The sequence below is a fragment of the Moschus berezovskii genome, chromosome 19 (genome assembly GCF_049115385.1).
Source record: "Moschus berezovskii isolate FMDL1 chromosome 19, NW_MosBer_1.0, whole genome shotgun sequence".
Lineage (NCBI taxonomy): Eukaryota > Metazoa > Chordata > Mammalia > Artiodactyla > Moschidae > Moschus > Moschus berezovskii.
Window position 1 is genome coordinate 9118506 of NC_142478.1, and position 24604 is coordinate 9143109.

The window sequence follows — 24604 nt, forward strand, 5'->3', positions numbered from 1 at the left end:
TCCAGAGAAGTCCTCTGAACTGAAGATAATCAGCAGTTAACTAATGAAACAAAGAGCACTACGAGGGGAAAGGTGTGGAGACTGGGTGCGGGAGGGGAGAATGATGCTTCAAGTGCCATGAACAGCATGTGCAAAGGCTCTCTGGTGGTTTTGTTTCTAAGACTATGGGCACACTAAGAAATGAAAGAAAGACTGCAGAGATAAACCACTACTTCAGTACTAGTGAGAATACAGCATTGAGGGAACACTAGTGGGAATACTAGCATTGAGGGAACACTAGTGAGAATACTAGTTTTGCATGAATACTCGTGCGAATACTAGCATCGAGAAGTGTCTTAATACTGTGAGAGAATGGTCCAGGATGAGGCTGGTGAGGTAGTCAGCTGGACTCCATAGAGCCTGGCACGCATTAAGGATCTTCACTTACTTTAAGAGTGTTGAGAGGCCTCAAACTGGACTTTCAAATGGGAAGGAGGATGGGAAACAGACACCATAAAATCAACATTATTTAATATCACCAAGGCTGGAGTAAAGAACCAACTGGAGAGTGGACAGCAGAGAAGCAGGAAGACCAGTTAAGAAAATGCTGCAATAATCTACGGCAGAGGGTGGAGATAACACAGCTGAGAGAAAGGGGTGGCTCTGAGAGGCACTGGACGTAAAAGCAGTAAACGTTAGGATGGTATTCTCTATTTGTTATTTACTCAAAGATAATCGTTTTGTTTTGCCTAAGATCAGTTGCAAACCAAAACACATAATGCAAATGTCAGAGTTCTTTTTCAATCCAGTTCCACATATTTTATCTTTTATATAAAGAAGAAAAAATAGCAAAGGGAAAAACAATACTTAAGAAATATTTCATTTTATGTAAAAATGTGTGTTCCTGAAAAACTGAGCTGCACCTGGGTAATAAAAGAACCCACACCTTATTAATGAGTAAATATTTTTCTTGCACAAAAACACACTAAAAACTGCAGAACAGATTCTCATGATACTGTATCAAGTGAAATGTAAGCCATTATCTCAATGATTTCCATACATCATTTCTCTTTTATTACAGGGTACATAAATCAGGTGATTTTACAACTCTAAAAGGAGCGAATGGCTGAGAGATTTAATAATCACCATCAAGTTTTATAATAAACCATTTAGTAAGCAACTAGAATGCCCAAGAGGCTTGTGGTGATTTAAATCTATTCTTTCATCAATGATTTCACCAGTTCCCTGATAATTCCCTGATGGACAGGGAAGCCTGGTGTGCTGCAGTCCATGGGGTCACAAAGAGTTGGACACGACTGAACAACTGAACTGAACTGAACTGAATGATTTCACCCACATGGAAAAGTCATTTTTATATCTATCTTACTATGATATGCTACTTCTAATCCATACCCTCCAAAAAAATATAGCTTTCCAGTAGGCCTGGGGTAGTTACCATGTCATAGCAATGTACTAGGTCAGTCAAAAGTGCACTCGGGTTTTTCTGTGTGGTGGTACACACTCAGACATGTCTGGCTCTTTGCAACTCCATGGACTGTAGCCCGCCAGACTCCTCTGTCCAAGGAAACTTCTAGGCAAGAATACTGGAGTGGGTTGCCATTTCCTTCTCCAGGGGATCTTCACAACCCAGGGATCAAACTTATATCTCCTGAGTCTCCTGCATTGCAAGCAGATTCTTTACCACTGAGCCACCTGGGAAGCCCCCATAAGATGGGATAAAGTTCAAAATGTAGTCAGCCTTATGAAATCTGTGAATACACAAAAAGTAAAATTCTGTACTGAATTTGCCACATGTTCTTGTGTTTGACGTACACAGGTCAATTTGGGCCATACTCCGAACAAACATAAAGGAGGAAACTGGGTTTTAGTAGTCTCGTATGTCAACAACAAATGTACCAGCTAAAGTCTAACGCCATGAGCTAAAAAAAAAAAAATGACAGTCTAACTTTGAGATTTTGCAACTAGATTCTACACCACCCCTTGAAAATATATTTTTCAACTTGGAAAGAAACAGATTCAATATAAAAATCACTGAAGAAAGAACATAAAACTACAGCATGTTGATAAACTGACTTCTAAAGGCTAAAGGCACATTTAAAAATGCTGCTTTTGGCGACTTAAGCCAGAACCCAGGCATTATTTGATTGCGGACTCTGCATATGAATTCCTGTTTTCTTCCTTAAAAAAAATCATTAAGCAACTAAAGTATATGTGAAGTAAGCTGAGTCACCTAAAACACAGTCTTGACAGTCATTATACTTTATAACACACTTAAGCTGAACTGGGCACACAGAAATATAACTTCTGATACGCAACAAGAGCTCTCTGTGGTTATGTTTAAATGTATGCCTTGAAATCTTCCCAGCACAGAGGTACAGAAGAGAAATCATGAAAAATCTCATTATCTTTTACTTTTCAGGAAAAAAAAAGTGGATTAGAATTAAAATCTCAAACCTAAAAGTAATTCACAGAAAAATATTTATTACTATTGAGCTATCCCAGCATATTCGAAGTGCCAAGTTTGCTGCTCACCCGGACATTTTATGATCACATTAAAACACAGTTGAAAGAGGAGCCCTATAGTAAAAAGGTTGACCCTCTCGTGATTTTACCTGCTTGACAAAGGTGTCATGATAAGTCACATGGCCCATGAGTTTCCCAAGATGACTGTTGCTTCATGCACTCACCAGTATTTTAGTGAGGAAGAGTAAAGTGGGCTTTTATCTAAACCTCGGGCCTTATAATTTCTGTATTACAAGTGATATTCACTCACCCCTTACTTTTCTTAAGAAGTGCAAACAAGTACGTCCGAAAAGGTAGTGAAAACTTGAAGGACTAGCTAGGATATTAGACATCTCACATGTAAATTTTTTTTTTGACCCTACATTGTAGCTTGTGGGATCTCAGCTCCCCAATCAGGGATCGAACCCAGGCCCTCAGCAGTGAAAGTGCAGAGTCCGAACCACTGGACCATCAGGGAATTCCCTAATATCCAAGTTTTATGAACAGAAAAAAATGAACTTTTTATCTATCAGGGCTTGATATGGTATGTGCCAAATTCTGAAAGGAACTGACACTAAGGCATTTCGATTTACCTGTTCTGTTTTTATGTATGATGAGCTACCATCACTCAGGTCAGCAATTAACAATGTATAGCTATTCACAACCTGCCATTCCCACTTCTTGCCTCTGCTGGATTGTTTAAAGCAAATTTTAGGACTTCCATGGCAGTCTAGCAGTTAAGACTCCGTGCTTCCACTGCAGGGGGCCCAGGTTCAATCCCTGGTCAGGAAGCTCAGATCTCACACGCCTCAAGTCACGGCCCAAATCATACAGCATATCTGAGACAAGAAAAAAATGGCCCACAAAGATATGTCACTTCCCAATCCCCAGATACTCTGAATATTAGTCTATATAGGGGAAAAATATATAGCTATAAATTTCAGTCTTAAGGAGGAATTCAGCCTGGATTATCCAAGTAAGTCCTAAATGCAATTCCATGCAATCCAGGAAAGAGGTAGAGGAGACAAGACACAGACAGACCCAGAGGAGAGAGCCAAGTGAGGCGGGGCAGAGGGTGCAGTCACGGGCCAAGGACAGCTTCCAGAGAAGAAAGAGTTCTCCCCTAGCATCGCACAGGGACCACGGCCTTGCCGGCTCCTTGATTGTAGACTTCGAGCCTCCAGAACTACGAGAGAGTAATTTCCGTTGTTTCATCCACCCAGTCTGCGGTAATGTTACCACAGTCATAGGAAACTAACACAATATTATATAAACTGAAAGTTTTTTCATTATGTATATTTAAGAAACACTCTTTTTTAAAATAATACCATGATCATTCCCTTTGTTAAAGTCCTTTAATGTGTCTAAATCCAGAGCTTACATTTCCCGAACTGCCTCAATTTCCTATTTATAATTTATAATTTTGTGGTGATTTAGCCAAACCAAGATACAAAAATACTTATGTCTCTTAAGTCTCAAGGCAACTTTTTTAAATATAATAAATAAAAACACTTATCTGACACTGATTTTGGGGGAAAAAAAAATAGTTCTTCCTTCTTTGTTTTTCTTGCCATTTATTTACTGAACAAACAAAATAACTTGTTCTGCAGAAATAGCTACATTCTGGATTTCGCTGATCACATCTCCATGATATTTTTAAACATGGTCCCCTTTTTCCTGTGCTTCTTATAAACTAGCAGTTAAAGTCTTGATCAGAATCATATGCAGGTTTTTGATAAGTAATGTCAAATGGTTCTACATATTTCCTATTTTATCCAATTAGGGGACACGTATTTACTTTTTTCTCTTTTTGTAACGTTAACACTGATCAGTTGGTACAAGGATTCTCTGTCTGATGTTGTCAATTATAAAGTTCCCAACTGCCCTTTGACCTAAGTTTCAGGAGTCACTGACAATCATTCCCTAGGTTGCTATTTCATTACAGGTAATAAAATGATAGTATTTTCTTTATGTCATTCCTTCTGCACTTATGAGCTGGAATTCTAAAAATTGGGTTTTTGTGCAAGCCACTTGGTTCCTCTGAAATATAGCACTGGTTTTTTAAAAAACAAGAAAAGTAAGGTAAGTGCTTGATAATATCTTTTTAACGTAGTATCAGAGAGATATCTGCCTCTTGACTATTAAGACTGCCCTGGTCTTACTCAATGAGTGTAACTTCTCAACTGCACTCTACTTAGTCCTCAAGTTACCAGTTCAAATACTCCATTTACAATATGAAACCTACTTTTAAAGAACAGAAGGCAGGACCCAACATGACTAAGTCAATTTGATGTCAATTGTCAGGATTTATGCCCAATCAGACCAGTCCAAACTCTTCAACCAACCCCTTTGAACCAGTCAGCCTGAGGCTACCAGATCCTGTTTCACTGATAGAACCCATCTTCTCATTCTGGACTTGGTGCCTTTGGTCGGAGTTCTGCACACCTGACACTCTCCCTGCAACCAGTTCAAGCTGTCCTCTTTGCCCTCAGCAGTAAACACAGCTCCTGCTCCTGTATCCAGCACCCACCCTTCTTCTGAGAATGGCACAATCCTTCTTTCAGGAGACTGCTCCTTTTCCCCACCCAAACGATGTGTTTCTAGATGGGGCTGCCAATTACCAAATAACGTGTGCCGCCGGTCACAGGGAAAAGGGTACCATCCAAGGGAGGTCAACTAGAGGCAGCCCTGGGATTCTGAGATGTAGACTGAAAGCTCAGGCCCTCTTTCTGGGTGATTCTTGGCTTTCGGGCAGCCATGCTCTCAGCCACGTGGAGAAAACGGACCCAGAGAGAAGCAGGGAGAAGACACAGAGACTCTCAGTGGTATAGGAGTTTCCAGCTTTGGCTTCCAAGACCTCCTTCACTTCTCCCATACCCTTGACCATGTGAGTCAACAAATTCCCTTTCCATGTAGTTGAAATTTCTATAACTTATAACCAAAGGAATCCTAATACAATCCCCACCACAGTGTCCTCTACATTTCAGGTTTCTTATGCTTACTATCTGTACAAATAACACTTAATCACAAGCTGTCCTAATTTTTTGTGTGTCAAATACATGTCTGTCAACATCTTTTGTGGCCTTGCAGACATATTGACTCATAACTTTTGAAAGAATCCCACTAACAATCCCTAAAAGAGTGCTAACGGGGATTTGGTACATAAATAACAATTACCATGTACTGATTATTACTTACATGGTAAGCATTTCATATGTGTTATCTTATTTAACCCCAAGGAAAATTCCTGTGGTGGGGGTGGGGAGGCATTATAAACTTGGGCTTCCCTGATGGCCCAAGTGGTAAAAAATCCACCTGCCAATACAGGAGACGCAGGAGATGTAGGTTCAATCCCTGGGTCAGGAAGATCCCCTGGAGGAGGGCATGGCAACCCACTCCAGTATTCTTGCCTGGAGAATCCCATGGACAGAGGAGCCTGGCAGCCTACAATCCATGGGGTCACAAAGAGTTGGACACGACTGAGCACAAAAACATAAAGAAGCTAAGGTTCATCACAGGAAAGTAACAGTTCAAAGACACAATTAGTAAACAGCAAAGCAGAGGTCTGAACCAGATTTGTGTTCAAATTGCACCTTCTCTCCACCATGCCCATTTGCCTCCCACAACAATAAATACTTGCTAATTAACTTACCAGAGAGTATAACTGACCAAAGACCTCCATTTAACCCCTGACTCCCCATTGACCTTAAAGTACATGCCCTTCATCATTAAGCATAACATTAATATATGGATGCATAACTAAATGAGCTATATGAAAATAAGTACCTTGAAAAAGTTATAATACAATTTCTCCAAAATTACTACTGGCAGCCTGAAGACAAAACGCTGGCATTCCTCTTAAGGAAGAGGTAAAAGGATGAATATTTAAGACCCCTCTGCCTGAACAAGATGTATACAACTCCCCTGGCGGTGATATTTCAAAACAGCATAAGGAGATTTGTGAGAGCCTGTCGATGTGTGACACGCCTTCAGCTCTGCAATTGCTCAGAGGAATACTCCTGTGTCATCATTAGACACTAATAGTTATTGAGCACTCCCATGGCTTGGGGGCAAGAACAGAAGCCCTTTAGGAAGAAAATGGCTCCATCTTAGCTCAGTGACGACAGACCAGGAGGACAGGAACAGCAATTTACTGACAGAGAACCCAAAAATCACCAGTTCCCATCTCTACACGAGCTGCATCCTTCAAGCCAAGGTTTTCGATTCCATGCTTCTGTGTCCAACTGCTGCTGGAACTACTCTATTAAACTAACTCCGAGGCAACAACTGTTTTCAGCATCTCCCCAAGGACTTTCCACTGAGAAGTGTCCCGTACACGTGCTGGTGTTGTCTGTCTGTTTTCTTGCTTCCTCACTTTTTCCACTCTACTTGGAGGCCTTATACCATACACAGACTCTCCTGAGGAAGACAGTGATTGTTCCTAAGGCCAGAGCTGCTATCAAAAAGGCATGCTCCTTAGTTATAAGTTGGCAAGAGCAGAGCCAAGGGGAGACTGTGCCCAGCACACACTGGAGAATGGCTGTACCCCTTGATGGCACGGGACTTTGCGAACCTGCATGCTCTGGTGAAAGACAAGCCCTAAAGCACTCAGTGCCGTCACGGACACAAAACAACTTCAGATGAAACTGTATATGCAACAGTGCTTTTCAAGCCACGAACAGCCAGGAGACTCTAAATTACTCCTGCTATAGATGAAGCTGTAACAAAGGCAACGACCTGGGGAACAGGTGGGTATATGGTTTGAAATCTAACTCGGTCAGAACGTGCTAAGTCACTTCAGTCATGTTCAACTCTTTGTGACCCTATGGACTGTAGCCTGCCAGGCTACTCTGTCCATGGAATTTTCCAGCTAAGAACACTGGAGTGGGCTGTCATGCCCTCCTCCGGGGGATCTTCCCAGCCCAGGGATTGAACCCTTGTCTCTGATGTCTCCTACATGGGCAGGCAGGTGTTTTATCACAAATGCCACCTGGGAAGCCCAGGTCTGAATAGAAGGAACCTTCAGTAACAAGAAGGGAAAAAGGAAGAGGGGCCAACAGGATTTAACAGAAAGCCCAGACAACCAAGGGTGTGAACAGTTTTCAAGACAGCAAGCTCCCGAGGACCTCCGTGGTGGCTGGCTAACTGGCTAAGCCACCAGTGGCTAAGACTCCACGCTCCCAATGCAGGGGGCCTGGGTTTGATCCCTGGTCACAGAACTAGATTTTGTCTGACATGACTGAAGATCCTGTGTGCTGCAATGAAGAAACAGTGCAGCCAAATACATAAATAATTTTTTTAATCTTTGAAAAAAAAAAGACAGCAAACTCCCATTCAATTCAACAAACACTTCACTGAATGGCAGGCGTTGGTCTACACCTTGGGACACAGCCAAAGAGAGTCAAAACTAATTCAGCAGAGATCCCTGCCCTTCGTGGAGCTTTAGGTTCTTATTTGGGGGTTAACTGATAAACAATACACAAAATAAATAAGTAAATTGTAATATGTTAGAAAATAAGTGCAGGACAGCAGGGGAAGGGGGAAGGAATGTGCAGAGGATCTGTAATACTCTGAGATTAAAAGACACACCAAAGTGCATAAAGAGGTCAGATTTGCAATGATGTTCCTCAAAAACTACATTCAACTGCAGGAGAAATGAGGAAAATCAAACAGAGCTCAAATGAAATGTGCATAAAACTGGACAAACCGAAATTGCCTAGGAACACAGAGCTCTTTTCCAATATTTCATCTTCTTGACCCTTGCTCAAAATTATTGACACCAACAAGCTACATAACCTAATTACAGAGGAAGATATGAAATGACTTCACCACGGGCAGAGCAAAGGGCATTACAAGAGACAAGAGCAAAGCAGATGAGAGCAAATATAGGTGCAAACCAGTACTTCAGGAAAGGGCTAATTCAACAGAACTTTAAATATGGCTCAACTTTTTCTTAGGAAAAGTTAGCTCGAGGTCAACGACGATGTATAAGTTTTGTTTCTAGTAACAACTCCAAACAACTGGCAGAGTCTCCCTGGAGCACTGCTCTGATAAAGAGTTCTGGGTCCTGTGGGCAATGAGCTAGACATTTCTTCCCTGGGCACAGGGTGGGGGACTGAGCACACAGGCCCCACACTTGCCTCTTCTTCCTTGGTAGAGCTTAGTGCTTTAAAAAAAAATCAGTAAACACTGACCACCTACTATGCGAAGCAAAACCAAGAACAGTGGAGGATTTGCAGTATAGAGCTTGATCCAAGTCCTCATGGAGTTTATAACATAACTGGGAACAAGAACAATTGTATAAAAGATTTTTTAACACTAGAAAGCTAATGTCTAATAACTAAATTCCTAAAATTTCAGTATAGATGTTCAGATGCCAGGAAACTGCTACAGGAAAAGATAGCCAAGAAAGGCTTAATGGAGGACACAGGCTCAGAACTGGAGTTGAAGAATTCACATCACCGAGATAGGAAAGATGAAGGACCGGTCCCATCAGAGAGAGGGGGAAAGGAACAGGTAGGTGTGCCCAGGAATGAAAAGCAGATCAGCATGGCAGCCTGAGCAGAGGATCTGCATGGGGCACGTCACAGATGCCTCGAGTGTTAGGGATCTCCAGGGAAACAAACCAGCCAAAGACATAAAGCAGGTAGACAGACGCAGAGAACAAACATGGACACCAACGGGAGAAAGGGGTGGGGGTGGGATGAACCGGGACACTGGGACTGACACATTTACACCATTATGAATAAAATACGGAACTAATGGGAACCTGCGGGATACCACAGGGAACTCTAGTCAGTGCTCTGTGGAGACCTAAATGGAAAGGAAATCCAAAAAAGTAGGGATATATGTAAACATATAGCTGATTCGCTTTGCTGTGCAGCAGAAAGTGACACAACGTTGTAAAGCAACTCTACTCCACTAAATATTTTAAAAATAAAGGATGTATATTTCCATATATATATATATATATATATATATATATATATATACACACACAGACAGAAACGTTTATTATAAGGAATTGGCTCATGCAATTACAAAGGCTGAGAAGTCCCAAGATCTGCAGTTGGCAAGCCAGAGAGGAACAGCTGATAATACAGTTCAAGTCCAAGCTTAAGGCCAAAGGCACAGAAGATGGATGTCCTAGCTCAAAACCTGTCAGGCAGAGAGTGCGAATTCTCCCTTCCTCAGCGGTTCTGTTCAATTCAGGTCTTCAGTGGATTGAATGAGGCTCATCCACAATAGAAAGGCCATCTGCTCTACTCAGTCTACCAATTCCAATGTCAATCTCATCCAGAAACACCCTCACAGATACACCCAAAACAATGTTTAATCAAATCCCTGTCACCCAATCAATTAAATTTGGCACCTAAATTTAGCCATTGTACCTTGAACTGACTTATTACTCAGTAGGCAACAAGGACCATGATCAGTGACATAAGCAAAGCTGTACTTTATAGAATCAGACCAATCATGGCATGAAAATGGATTACAGAAAGAAACTGGAAATGAAAACAAGGTAAAACATATTATAATTGCCCATGTGATAATAAGACGCAGACCGTGAACAACAAACACGTATAGGATTCTGTTCACAATAAGGTACTCAGCTAGGTGACTAAGATGAGTTACTCTTGTCATCCTACAGTTTAATAGGATGTCAGGATCCAAATAAAGACCTATGCAGCAGGAACTGGAGAAGCAAGCCTAGGATTTCAAAGATCAGCAATGAGGATGCAGATTTAGGGATCACCCGTGTAGGGGAGGGAGCCAAGTTGAGAGTTTGCTCCAGGAGTGCCCCTCCTGACAGAAGCCCGAAGGACAGCAGGCTGAATCAGTCAGGCTTGAGTCAGAAAGTCTCGCAAGACCGACTCGTTTTGTGATTCACTGTGGAGGAATCACCACTCCTAGGTGGCACACTAATCCTAAAACATGACCAAGAGGTAGGATGACTTGAGGAGGAACAACCAAAACACAACCTACAAGCTGATTCATCAAGAGCAAATGCAGGGTCCACTTTCCAAATCGGACACACAAAGTCCTCAACATGCACCCAGTGGAGAAGTACAGGGAGGAAACTGAAGGACAAACTTCATCAAGCTGATAAGAAATGAGCATCAACCACTAAGTTTTTAATACAACTCGAGTAAACAGCACATTGTCTAGTATTTCCTGAAGCAAATCAAGGTCAATGAAAGACCTGTTGCCACTTTTTTCATAAACATTACTGCATCTTGCTTAAAATAAGGAAAGTGCAAACATTCTGAAATACATCACAAAGAGAAGGGATTTTAAATAGTTAACTTATTTAAAAAGTGACAGTGTTAGAGAACAGGCAATAACCAAGACTAATACACAAGATATGTTTCATCTTCCCACAAAAAAAAACCCAAAATGTAAGAACTATATACAAACAATAAAGTTTCATCCGTATCCTCAAAAATTCTTAATTTATTAAGAAATTTTTCATATAAGACATCAAGAAGCATTTTTCCTAATAAAATAAATATGGGCAGACATCATCTTAATTTTAAGGGTGCACCAAATATTTATGCTAAATGACCTACTGATGATCATATTTTTAAAGTATACTTATATTCAGTTCAGTTCAGTTCAGTCGCTCAGTCGTGACTGACTCTTTGCGACCCCATGAATCACAGCACGCCAGGCCTCCCTGTCCATCATATTACTTATGCATAAATATACACATGTATTACACACGCATGTGTGTATATATACACATAGGGTATGTGTATATATATATATAAGTGTGCATGTGTATACATTTATATCTGTTAAGATGTTTTTATACTCACTGTAATATGAGTATGTTACAAAGAAAATCATGAATGAACTCCAAGTACAAGTTCCATGAAGACAAACAAAACAGAAGGTATTCATCCTGAGGAATAAAACATAATCCTCTAATTGAATGATTATGAACAAAGCTTGGACTCCATGAAAATATTAATCAGCTCTCTAAGATGACCAATAAAAACTTTGCCACAGGAATTCCTGAAATGTTCCTGCTTCAGTGAGCCTCAGTTCAGTTCAGTTCAGTCGCTCAGTCGTGTCCAACTCTCTGCGACCCCATGAATCACAGCACACCAGGCCTCCCTGTCCATCACCAACTCCCGGAGTTCACTCAAACTCATGTCCACAGAGTCGGTGATGCCATCCAGCCATCTCATTCTCGGTCGTCCCCTTCTCCTCCCACCCCCAACCTTTCCCAGCATCAGAGTCTTTTCCAGTGAGTCAACTCGTCGCATGAGGTGGCCAAAGTATTGCAGTTTCAGTGAGCCTAGGTCATGAAATTTAGCCAAAGTATTATGTTTCCCATTTGCCACACACAGTAGAGTAAAATTAGTTCTTGGGACTTTCTGCAGGTCTGAAGATCTTAACATTGACCCATGACCAATATTTCAACAGAGGTAAATTTTCATACAAGAAGAGGAGCTAGAACACACTCACTCTGCATTCTGCAAAGCCTAGTGGATTCCCTGAACTCCTTAATGGCATGTCCTAGAATAATGTTCTTTAAAAAAAAAATTTTAACTGTTACATAAAAAGTAATTAGCAGCTTATCCAACAACTGCAGAGTATTTTTAGAGCTGTTATCAATTACTATATTCTCTTAGGGAAAACATTAAAACCAAAAAAATCTGAAATGAGGAGAGCCTCACCTAAAAGCTCAGCGCCTTTTGTTACTATGACCTTTTATTTCAGAGTCTGCTCATATATTAATAATTTCTATCTTTGGTCCAATACATTCAAAAATAAAAAAGTCACTAATATAGTTTAAAATGTAGAGACACTACTGGAGGAAGTATTAATTAGAGATATTTAACTTTTCATCCCTCTGACTCTTTAACAAACCTTTCCTACCCAAGTGTACAAAGCTATACTCTCAAGGATGTTCTCCAAAGTATTATTCTTACTACGGGAAAATGGGAAACAACCCACATTTCCAACAATAGGAACTTGTTTAAATTACCTGTGATGCAATACTACACAGTACGATCTGAATGTATGGCTATGGAAACATTTTCAATGCATATTAAGATAAAAATTAAGTTGAAAGTTGTGCTATTTTACCCCCACTTGTTATCAAAATCACAATTATAAATATATTTTAATTTAGGTAAATTTGGGGGAAGTTTCGCTAGAATACAACATCACAGTGCACTTTTAATTTTCAACATTACATATTTCTATTGTGTTTGAATGTTGAATAATATGTATTCTGTGCATAACCAGAAAAAATAAAATTTACTTTTAAGTTAGTGATATAATTTTGGAGTGAAAGTAGAAAATATCATGTATACAGAAAACAGAAATCTTGGAGTGTTAAAAACTTTTCTATTATAGTTCTGCTATATCACCTTCCTCGGCCTCTCTCTTGGAAGACCGTTGTTTCCTTTTTCTCAGAATTTCAAAATTAAGCAACACACATAGATATCAGAAAGACCTTCTTATCATCTCCCATTAGTAACAGCTTCTCAGGATAAAAGTTTAGGCCAAACTCCAGTATTTATCAAACTCAACTGAGTAACACCGTCAATTTCTGAATAGCTGCAGACAGACTTCAAAAGTGTCTCTAATTCTAATTAAAAGTTATTATAGAATTAACCTCCAAAGTGTACAGATTATGCAGACTTTGAAACTCTGAAGCACTTTTGTGATAGAAATATGAGGAATTAGAGATAATTACCTATTTCTGAATCCACAGTCCAACAACCTAATCAAACACTGTAAAAAGTAGACAGGAGAAGAGAGCAAAGCCTGGAAAGGTAACTAAGGAATCACAAGCACGGAGGAACGTCCCACCTGCCTGGGGAAGGGTGTGAACCTGGGGGACCTTAGCCAAACAATTAAACTATAATTCAATTTCCTCACCTACAAGATGAAAGGGCTGGAAATAAACAATCTCTGCAGTCCCTTTTGACTCTAAAATTCTAAAAACAAACCTTTACTCTTTCCTTGCTAAAAACCTAAAAGAGCAATACACATGTACACAGCATAAAGGTTATAAGGTACTTGGCCAAAAACAGCATCCTGCCTGGCTCCACCTCACCCTTGAGTTCCACTCTCCAAAAGATGCCTTTTCAACTCTTTTAGATGTTTTGTCTAGTAATTAGTTCCATATTTGTAAACCCCACACTTGAATTCTACTTTCTGATTTTTTCAACTGTAGATCCTAGTCAAAGTTCCTTATGGCAACTAGTAGGGTATTTATTTACCTACCCCACCTCCTGGGGTGCAGCCATACTGTTCAAATGCAAAGGATACAAAGATGACATGCATGTACACACACGTGTAAGTACGTGTTTCTGCAGTCCCCCATGAGCACGCATTTTGGTTAATGAGAAATAAGACCCCATTTTGCATCCAAACACTGCACAAAATGTAGCAGAGAAAAAATTAAAAGTCTGACCTCTAAATCAGAAACACTGCACTTGCGTTTGAGTTTACCACATACAGGAACAAAATATGCACCTAAAAGTTTCTTATTTTCTCTGAATCTCATCTGTTTTCCTCCTGTATAATCTGAATATAATAGCACAAACTTAAAAATGGTTAAATCACAAAGCACAAATATGGTATGTGCTCGGTCCCTCAGTCATGTTCCAACTCATTGCAACCCCAGGGATTGTAGCCCGCCAGGCTTCTCTGTCCACGGGATTTTTCAGGCAAGAATACTGAAGTAGGTTGCCATTTCCTTCTCCAGGGGATATTCCCCGACCCAGGGATCGAATCTGCATCTCTTGCATCTCCTGTATTGGCAGGAGGATTCTTTAACACTGTGCCACCAGGGAAGCCCCCATACTACATTTGATCTTAGCCAAATGGCCGAGAAGCAATGGCAAGAACTGCCTTTTTGGTTAAGTCAGCCATCTCAAGACCCACAAAAAAGTTACTTTCTGTTATTGTCTTCACTAACAGATCCCTATAAATGAAGTTCCTGAAGCTACTGGTCACTTGAGCACTGTTCTCCTGTGTAGGCTAAAAACTAAAAGGCAGACGTCATCGAGAGTAAGAATGAAGTAACGGTGTTCACTCTTCACAGAAGTGTGAAAAGTAAGGGTGAAGTAAATCACGTTCCATGGCCAAAATCTGAGGGGCCAGCTCTTCCAATGGCCTATGTACCACCCAATGAGACAAATGTGCACAGAACAGCGAGCATCTAAGCAGGGACCAGAGAAAGGAACTGTTGTATACTTGCAGAGAGAGGGAGCTTTCTTATCAAATTCTCTTTTGAAAAGTGAAAACAAGAACATAATTCAAAAGTCACACCTCAGACTTCTTCTAATATGTACCTCTATATTTCAACATTATTTGTACATCTGCTTTCTGATTTGCAGACATAATCTACTGACTTCCTATTATGGCGGAAAAGAACTCTGCAGAGAATGTGGTTTGAACCAATTTCGAGAAGTTATCACAAAGAACTGTCCAGCAACGTATTACCAACACTGTAGCAAAACAGGACTCTCATTTCTGGTCTTCAAAGGCCTACATTAAAAGTAATACAACCTGGGCTTCCCTGGTTGTCCAGGGGCTAAGACTCCACACTCCCAAAGCAAGAGGCCCGGGGTGGATCCCTGGTCAGAGAACTAGATCCCACATGCCACAACTAAAGATTTCGCATGCCATAACGAAAATCGAAGATCCCATGTGCTGAAACTAAGACCCAGCACAGCCAAATAAATATCTTTTCTTTTATATAAAGTGATACAACCGTTCTGTCTCTATTTAGGGGAAAGTAGGAAGCTAGCTGGAGAAGGAAATGGCAACCCACTCCACACAGAGTCGGACACAACTGAAGCGACTTAGCAGCAGCAGCAGCAGCAGCTGGGTAGTTGTACCTAGATTGTGAAACTACTCTAAATCTCTCTCTGAATCTAGTTCAGTGATAGGCAGTTTCTCTTGTCTTTTCCATCTGCCCCAAGCCGTTAAATTCTATTCCTAAAGCTACAGGACAAATGACAAATGGGACCCCAAACTTTATTTCAAGACAAACATGGAAACAATTTCTACGAACCTGGCGGAGAGGGGTTAACTGGAACAAAAAGAAACCAGCTTTTAATTATCTGAAAAGGTTATCTAAATCCAACAAGTATGCCACATTAAGCCATAAATGTACAGATTGAATCTCCTGTTCGATTTCTGTCCAGCGAAGACCACTGAAGTTCTCCAAATGTAGACTTGGGCTGTGGTACGCTACGTTTGGGCAGTTTCAGGGAAAACATCCTGTCCAGGGCCAGGTGTCCAAGTGAATTTGAGGTCAGGCAGGTGACCCTCCCAACCAGACATGGTACATTAAGGAGTGGAAATCTTTTCTCTTGCTAATCAACAGGATAAAGGTGATTAAGCAGGAATTATTTTTCAATGACCTACATAATTTCATCAGGGCTGCTGCAGCTATTAGCAGAGAGCAGCTGACTTCCTAATGAGATGAATTTGATAGCAGTCCCCTTCCAGAGAAGGCAGGCAGTAGGCCCAGTCTACAGGGAAGCAACAAGTGGCGTGCACCATTCACTCCTCCTCCTCAGGACTATCTCTCCTCTGTTTTGATCTCCTTTCTTCCACTGGAAATATTCCTCACCTTGGATGGCTAAGGTTGCAGCACCTGCTGAATGGTGGAAGCTGGGTCTATTTTTTGTTTAATTTTTATTTTATACTGGAATATAGTTGATTTACAATGTTGTTTTAGTTTCAAATGTACAGCAAAGTGATTCAGTTAAACACATTCATATATTCATTCTTTTTTCAGATTCTTTTCCCATTCTAGTTATTACAGAATATTGGGAAGAGTTCCCTATGCACCCAGTTGGATCCATCCATTCATAATAGACCGGGGTAAATTAGGAGTCTGTGATTAACAAAACCGGGCTCTGTTAAGAATGGATGGAGCCAAGTGGGTGGGACAGAACTGCACTAATTCATTAGACCTGCCCACTTGATTCCCAAAGTCCCCAGGAAACAAGGCTACCCCTGCCGTCAACACCTGGCTCTGGCTGGGCTCTTGAAATAGGACAGCAGTTCCACTCCCGAGCAAAAGTGGAATTATAACAAGGGACCTTTGTTAAGGTCGGAGCAGGACACACACACACACACACACCCCTCATCATCGTCACCGTCAATAACAACTACGACTTGAAAGCAGTTTCATTAGAGAACTTGATGAAATTGAGCAAAAGCCACACAACGAGTAAGTCCTCACACCTGGAAAGTACTGCAAACTTCAGAGTGGCACCGCCTCTGCCTCTGGTATAAAAACGACAAGGTCTGGAGAGGAAAACTGAGCCCCGGACCTCCCCGCCTTTGCCTGTTCCTCCCGTGGGACCCAGCTCTCCGGCCCCAGGGACCAAGAAAAGGGTGGAGAGCCCTAATGCCACCCTTTTCCGTCAAAACAAGCTCGCGCTCTCTCCCCCCGGGATCAGCCACAGAGTAAGTAACGCGCGGCCCGCGGCGCCGGGAGCCACCGTCCTCGCCGCGCGCCCGGCCCCACGCAGAGACCGCGTCTGGGCGATTCCCAAGGGCCGCCTCCCAGCTCCCGCGCCCGCCGCCGGGTGGAGGGCTCAGGAAGAGGCGCTCCTGCTCTCCCGCCTCCCGCAGCCCCCGAAGCCAGAGAGCCCCTCCAGCGCGAGTCTCAGAACCGCGCGCCCCGTACCTGTCAGTGGCCGCGGCTGCTCCTCCGAGGGCGCGGAGCCGGGACAGCGCAGAAAGTTTGCGCCGCCGCCCGCGCCGGGCGCCGGAGGAAGCGGGAGCGGGCTCCTCGCCGGGTCCGGGACAGTCCGCTCCGCTCCCGGGCCGGCCGACGCTCTCAGATCTCCGCTCGGCTCCCCCCGCCCGGCTCCAAGTCTGCAGCGGCTCCCCGGGAAAGGACGAGGCGGGAGCAGGTCCGAGCGCAACTCGCCGACGGTGCGTCAGCGGCTGGCTGAGTCGCGCCGCTCCCCGCTCCCCCGCGCCCTCGGGAGCGCAGGCGGGGCTCGGCCGGGGAGGGGCCCAACCTGCCGGGCCGGGCCGGGGAGCGCGCGCCGGCCCCGCCCCGCCCCGCCCCTGAGACCCCGCCCCGCCCCTGAGACCCCGCCCCGCCCTGAGGCCCCGCCCCGCAGGCCCCGCCAGCCCCGCCCCCGCCCCCGGCACGTGGCCGCCAGGTGCGGGGTGGAGGGGGGCGGGGTTCGGTGCGACGCGGCCCCGGCGCCCGTTGCCAACGTGAAGGAGGCGGAGCCTCTGAGGGAAAGTTTCCACCGAAACTTGAACCCCGCGGAATGGAGGACACCTTGCCCTTGGGGACTCGTGTATCGCTGGAACTACACCCCTTCACCAACACACACACACGCACACTACGTTTACAATCGTGCCAAAAGGCTCATTACTTGGGTTCTGCTGAGTGGAGAAAGTGAGACACCTCCATGCGACACGCACCCTGCGAGTATAGGTGTACGTGTCACACTTCACTGGCAGTTTTCCCCCAAATATGAGGGCTCTTTAACTGGACAGTTCAACAGCAAAAAGAAACTTCCCCATCTCACAACTCCTCGGAAAATGAGAGAGCAGGTTGGGAATCCATTTCCCTATCGCCCAGGGTATGGCGATGGCCTTTGGCACTGCCTTGTGTTTCACTGTCCTTTCCAGAACCCAGACCTCGGGCCACGGACCGCCGGACTCCATGTTTGCTCGCTGCTTATCATTGGAGACCCTGCCCATTGTCTTGCTGGCACTGCCACCTCCTCCTCCCAGGCTCCTTGCCTGTTTGGATGGTAAAGTCGAGGATCTGCTTTCTGAACTTTAAATCCAGGAGGAGGAATCAAATTCCTGGTTAGAGGCTCTCTTGGCATTTCCAGAGCCCTGTGGTTGGTGTGGCTGAAACCTCAATCAGAGCGGGTTGGGCCGAACTATGGCTTGCAAAGGCGGATGTGGGGTTTTTCCTGTCCGCAAATCCTACTTGCGCCTCACCAGATTCTCCTTTGGAGGAAGTATATCTTCCTCCCTCCATTCTCGATGAATGGCATCCAGTGACAATGAAAATCAAGTCTATCTAGCTTCGGGTTCTCTCTTGCGACCTCGGTAATCAGAGGATGCAAAAACTTCACACTTGCGGCTCTACCACCACTGCTATTCTTGATGACTGCAGCAGGGATGCACCTGCTGCAAATAACTGTCAGGATTCACCAACCTTCCACCTATAACAAGTGCAAGACAGGTGGCTAACTAAAAACTGCGGAAGGACAGGAAGATAGAAGCATAGGAGCGAGGAAGTTCTGCCCAGCAGGTCAGGGCCTGTTCTAACAATTGGGATGTGGGGGAATTATTTATTCAACCATTATAGAGTGTTTTTTCCATGCTAGGCATTCTCCTAGGGATTGGGGACACAGCAGAGAACAAAATCAAAAATTGTAGCCCTCATGGAGTTCACCTTCCAGGCAGGAGACACAAATGATAAAGAAAATATGTGGATTGCCGTATGATTCGGAGAAGGCAATGGCAACCCACTGCAGTACTCTTGCCTGGAAAATCCCATGGATGGAGGAGCCTGGTAGGCTACAGTCCACAGGGCTGCGAAGAGTCAGACACGACTGAGCAACTTGACTTCACTCACTTCATACTTTATCACTGGACAAGGAACTGGCAACCCACTCCAGTATTCTTGCCTGGAGAATCCCATGGACAGAGGAGCCTGGCGGGCCATGGTCCATGGGCTCGCAGAGAGGCGGACACAACTGAAGTGACTGAGCACACACTCACACCATATGATTAGAAATGCTGTGGAGAAAAATTAGGGACAGAACATAAGGAGTAAGCAGCGTGTTCTCTTAAATAGGCGATCAAAGAAAGCCGCTGGAGATATTTGGGCAAAGGCCTGAAGGAGGTAGGAAACACAATATCTGAGCTGATAACTTTTGAGGCAGAAAGCACAGCAAGTACAAAAGCCCTGAGGCAGAGGCAAGGAATATGCCTGAGTGTGCTGGGAGTAACCAGGAGGCCATGTGGCAGAAAGAGGAAGGCAGAGAAGAGGGGGAGGTGACATGGATCAAACGAGGCCCTCACGCTGAGTCAGCTGGAAGCCATGGAGGGTTTTGTGTAGGAAAGTGACATCTTCTGATACCTTGTAATAGGATCACTTTGACTGCTGGGTTGAGGACAGTGGTGGGTGAGGGCTGAAGCAGAGACCAGTGAGAAGGCTACTGAAATAACCCAGGAGCAAGAGGAGAGTGACTGGACCAGGGAGACAGAGGTAGCTGACAGAGTGAGTTGACGGGGAATCCTGGAAGACTGGATATGGAGGGTGGAGGACAAGGAGTAACTGAAATTTGCTGCTGACATGTTGAGTTTATTCCTAAAAACTATCTGACTTTCTCCCTATTTTAGAAGAGACCTAACTAGTGAATGTTATTAATGAAAATGCATCTATTTCAGAGTGGACTTTAACAGTTTAGTTTTTTTACTTTATAAACTGTGAATATGAGTAGGCCACCAGCATACAGGGTAAATGTTTTATATTTAAACAAATTTCACTTACTCTGTCGGAGAAGGCAATGGCAAGCCACTCCAGTTCTCTTGCCTAGAAAATCCCATGGGTGGAGGAGCCTGGTAGGCTGCAGTCCATGGGGTCGCTAAGGGTCGGACACGACTGAGCGACTTCACTCTCACTTTTCACTTTCACACATTGGAGAAGGAAATGGCAACCCACTCCAGTGTTCTTGCCTGGAGAATCCCAGGGACAGGGGAGCCTGGTGGGCTTCCGTCTATGGGGTCACACAGAGTCGGACACGACTGAAGTGACTTAGCAGCAGCAGTAGCAGCACTTACTCTGTAAGTCCAGGCCTCTTTGAAATCTCTATCACTCTGCTTTGAAATACAGTCTCTACCTATGGACATAATAACAAAAATACATTGTTGCCTGATCAGAAATTATTACCTTGATTACAGAAGGGGTTTCCCTCCCTGGCTTCCACAGTGAGAGGACCTGTAATGATTATTTAAACATTTCTATCAAATATGTTATAAATATGTTATCAAATATGGCTATAAAAAAGAAAACTAGGAGGATACTGAATGGTTTGGCCTAACAGCTGAAAGGACGAAATTGCCAGAACAAAGATGGAGAAGACTTAGGACTTCCCTGATGGTCCAGTGGCTAAGATTCAAGCTTCCACTGCAAGGGACCTGGGTTCCATCTCTGGTCAGGGAACTAGATCCCACATGCCAAAACTAAAGACCCTGCATGCCACAATGAAGATAAAAGATAAAAGATCCCACATACCCAGTGCAGTCAAATAAATAAATAGAAATACTTTTTTAAAAAAAGGATGGAAAAAACTTCAAAAGGAGTAGGTTGAGGGTGAAATTAAGAAAGTTAAAAGGAAGACAAGAAAGAAAGGACACATGATTTGGATGATCTTTTATTTCTTCAGCTTATAAAATGAAGAAAATAATACTTTGTTGAGGCTGTTGGTGGTGCTAGTGGTAAAGAACCCACCTGCTAATGCAGGTGACTCAAGAGATGTGGGTTCAATTCCTGGGTTGGGAAGATTCCCTGGAGGAGGGCATGGCAACCCACTCCAGTATTCTTGTCTGGAGAATCCCAGTGGACAGAGGAGCCTGGTGGGCTACGGTCCATAGAGTCGCAGAGTCAGACACGACTGAAGCAACTTAACATGCACATAACATGCGCATGAATTATGTGGTCAAGCATCTGGGACAGTACCTGACACCTGGCAGGCACTTAAGGATGTTAGTTCTCTCTCTGCAAACGCGAAATTCATATGTATCCATTATGCCCTAAAAGTAAAGGGACCGAAAACAGGAGAGAAACAACATGAAATGAAAACATAAGAAATGAAGTCCAACAAAAGTGCCTAATGCCAATTATCTGTTATGATAGTTTCCCCTAAATTCTGCTTTCTCAAAGGGGAAAACTGAAATGTCAGAGCTTGCTAGTTTGGGAAAAGAGTTTGAAGTATGAAAAGTTGGTAATAAAACAGAAAAAAACATCCACAACATAAGTATTAAGCAAAGAATTTTGATTGCTACTGCTTATAAACCATTCTTACAAACAAGACAGACATAAGAATAGAATAATAATCAAAGGAGATGAACAGAGAATTCTTTTTCTAAAAAAGTCAATAATTTTAAGAAGTCAAACCATATTAAGTAAAGCTGGAATAAGAGGCAACTAATTTTTTATTTATAAATTTGGCAAAGATTAGAAAAAATAATTATGCCTATTGTGGATGTTGGACAATATCATGCCATGTGGAAGGGAGTATAAGTCACAACAATTTTTAGCAATTTGTGTCTAAATAACTAAAATGTTTATACTTTTTGAACCAGAAATTTCACTTCTAAGAAGTTATTCTAATATTCAAATATTTGCTAAAAATTCACATATATGAATGTCTACTACACTGTTATTTAAATGTAGTGAAAAAGTAGAAATATCCTAAATACCTAACAAGACAAAATTATAGTAAGCATAAGCACAATATGTTATGGGTTAGCCATGTTATAATATTATAGGCAGACTTTTTAAAACATTGTTAAATACCTAGTAAATGAAAATACATTCACAATCCATTATTGTATAAAATAAGCCTGCTACAAAATGGTATGTAAAATATGGTTCTCCTTTAAAATGTTATCAGTACCAACTGCTATCTCCATACTAGGATAACAGTTTATTTTTGTTCTCTTTTTTGTGTGCTTTTCTCTAAGTTTTCTGGCATAATCAGGTATCCCGTTCTCTTAGAAGTGGAATTCCTAGATGATAGATGTGAGAGTTGGACTATAAAGAAAGCTGAGTGCCAAAGAATTGATGCTTTTGAACCGTGCTGTTGGAGAAGACTCTTGAGAGTCCCTTGGACTGCAAGGAGATCCAACCAGTCCATCCCAAAGAAAATCAGTCCTGAATATATATTCATTGGAAGGACTGATGCTGAAACTCCAATACTTTGGCCATCTGATACAAAGAACCAACTCACTGGAAAAGACCCTGATGCTGAGAAAGACTGAAGGTGGGAGGAGAAGGAGATGACAGAGGATGAGATGGCTGGATGAAATCACCAACGCAATGGACATGAGTTTGAGTGAACTCCGGGAACTGGTGATAAACAGGGAAGCCTAGCATGCTGCAGTTCGTGGGGTTCCGAAGAGTCAGATATGACTGAGACTGAACTGAACTGAGACTGTATATAGGGGCTTTCCCAGTGACTCAGATGGTGAAGAACCCGCCTGTCAATACATGAGACGCAACATACATAGGTTCGATCCCTGGGTCAGGAAGATCCCTGCAAAAGGAAGTGGCAACCTGCTCCAGGATTCTTGCCTGGAAAATTGCATGGACAGAGGCGCTTGGCAAGCTGTAGTCCATGGAGTCACAAAGAGTTGGGCATGATTGAGAGTGCATATGCACACAACACACAGGCTGTATATATCAATGACATTTAGCTAAAACTGTCAGACAGTTTTCCAAAGTAGCTATACCAGTTTATACTCCCAGTGGCGATATAGGAGTTCTGGTTTAGAGATGCAGTTTTAACAACATGCATCCAGTAAACAGCCATTGATTTGAACCCTACTACTGTGGCAACCTGGAGAAGGAAATGGCAACCCACTCCAGTGTTCTTGCCTGGAGAATCCCAGGGACAGGGGAGCCTGGTAGGCTTCCGTCTATGGGGTCACACAGTTGGACACGACTGAAGTGACTTAGCAGCAGCAGCAGCAACTGTGGGAACCGACTCCAGTACTCTTGCCTGGAAAATCCCATGGGTGGAGGAGCCTCATAGGCTGCAGTCCATGGGGTGGCGAAGAGTCGGACACAACTGAGCGACTTCACTTTCACTTTTCACTTTCACACATTGGAGAAGGAAATGGCGGCCCACTCTGGTGTTTTTGCCTGGAGAATCCCAGGGACGGGGGAGCCTGGTGGGCTGCCATCTGTGGGGTCGCACAGAGTCGGACACGACTGAAGCGACTTAGCAGCAGCGGCACTGTAGAAGTTACAGTAATTAACAAGTTAGAAATAAGTACATTGATTTAATTGCATATGTTAGTAACATAATAGGAATCATTTTCAACTTGTACTTTTCATTAATTTATCTCATCTTATTTATTTTTATCCTCTCTAGGTGTGTTCAGTTCAGTTCAGTCGCCCAGTCCTGTCTGACTCTTTGCGACCCCATGAATCACAGCACGCCAGGCCTCCCTGTCCATCACCAACTCCCGGAGTTCACTCAAATTCATGTCCATCGAGTCGGTGATGCTATGCAGCCATCTCATCCTCTGTCGTCCCCTTCTCCTCCCGCCCCCAATCCCTCCCAGCATCAGAGTCTTTTCCAGTGAGTCAACTCTTCACATGAGGTGGCCAAAGTATTGGAGTTTCAGCTTTAGCATCAGTCCTTCCAATGAACACCCAGGATTGATGTCCTTTAGAATGGACTGGTTGGGTGTGTTATATATGTTAAAAAAACTAAAATTAGATTTCTTTAGTACAGGAGCTAGACAAGATTTCCTTCTTTTTCTTACCTCCTTTGCTGCTGCTGCTGCTAAGTTGCTTCAGTCGTGTCCGACTCCGTGAAACCCCATAGATGACAGCCCACCAGGCTCCCCCATCCCCTGGGATTCTCCAGGCAAGAACACTGGAGTGGGTTGCCATTTCTTTCTCCAATGCATGAAAGTGAAAAGTGAAAGTGAAGTCAGTCAGTTGTGTCCGACTCTTCGTGACCCCATGGACTGCAGCCCACCAGGCTCCTCCATCCATGGGATTTTCCAGGCAAGAGTACTGGAGTGGGGTGCCATTGCCTTTTCCATTACCTTCTTTTGTCCCACTTAAAAATGTAATTATGTCTTATGTCATATTATATGTTTCTCAAATCATTAAATATTTAAAATACCAAAATCCATGACCGTATGAAAAAAGAAGAGTAGTATCTTACTAATACCCACACTTTCACATACTCTTCTTTCACACAGCTCATGAGACTGTAGTCCATATCTTCACATCTCGTTGAGGGAATGGGCAAAGCACATCACCTTTAACAAAACACAGAAATTTAGGTGCAGCATAGGGAAGTGAGCACTCTGAGATGAGGAC

The 24604-nt window shown here is 43.1% G+C and overlaps 1 protein-coding gene across 6 annotated transcripts in view; it reads right to left on the minus strand.

Moving 5' to 3' along the window:
* Positions 1–17503, minus strand: part of FHIP1A (FHF complex subunit HOOK interacting protein 1A) — a 315123-nt gene extending 297620 nt beyond the window's left edge. For 4 of the 6 annotated variants that reach the window (XM_088827972.1, XM_055405473.2, XM_055405469.2 and 1 more), the window contains exon 1: positions 17180–17502. The gene's annotated coding sequence lies outside the window, so the exon portion shown is untranslated. Of the gene's footprint in view, positions 1–17179 lie in introns of all 6 variants that reach the window. The other 2 variants (XM_088827974.1, XM_055405474.2) reach the window with 1 other exon arrangement.
* Between the last annotated feature and the right edge of the window lie 7101 nt (positions 17504–24604).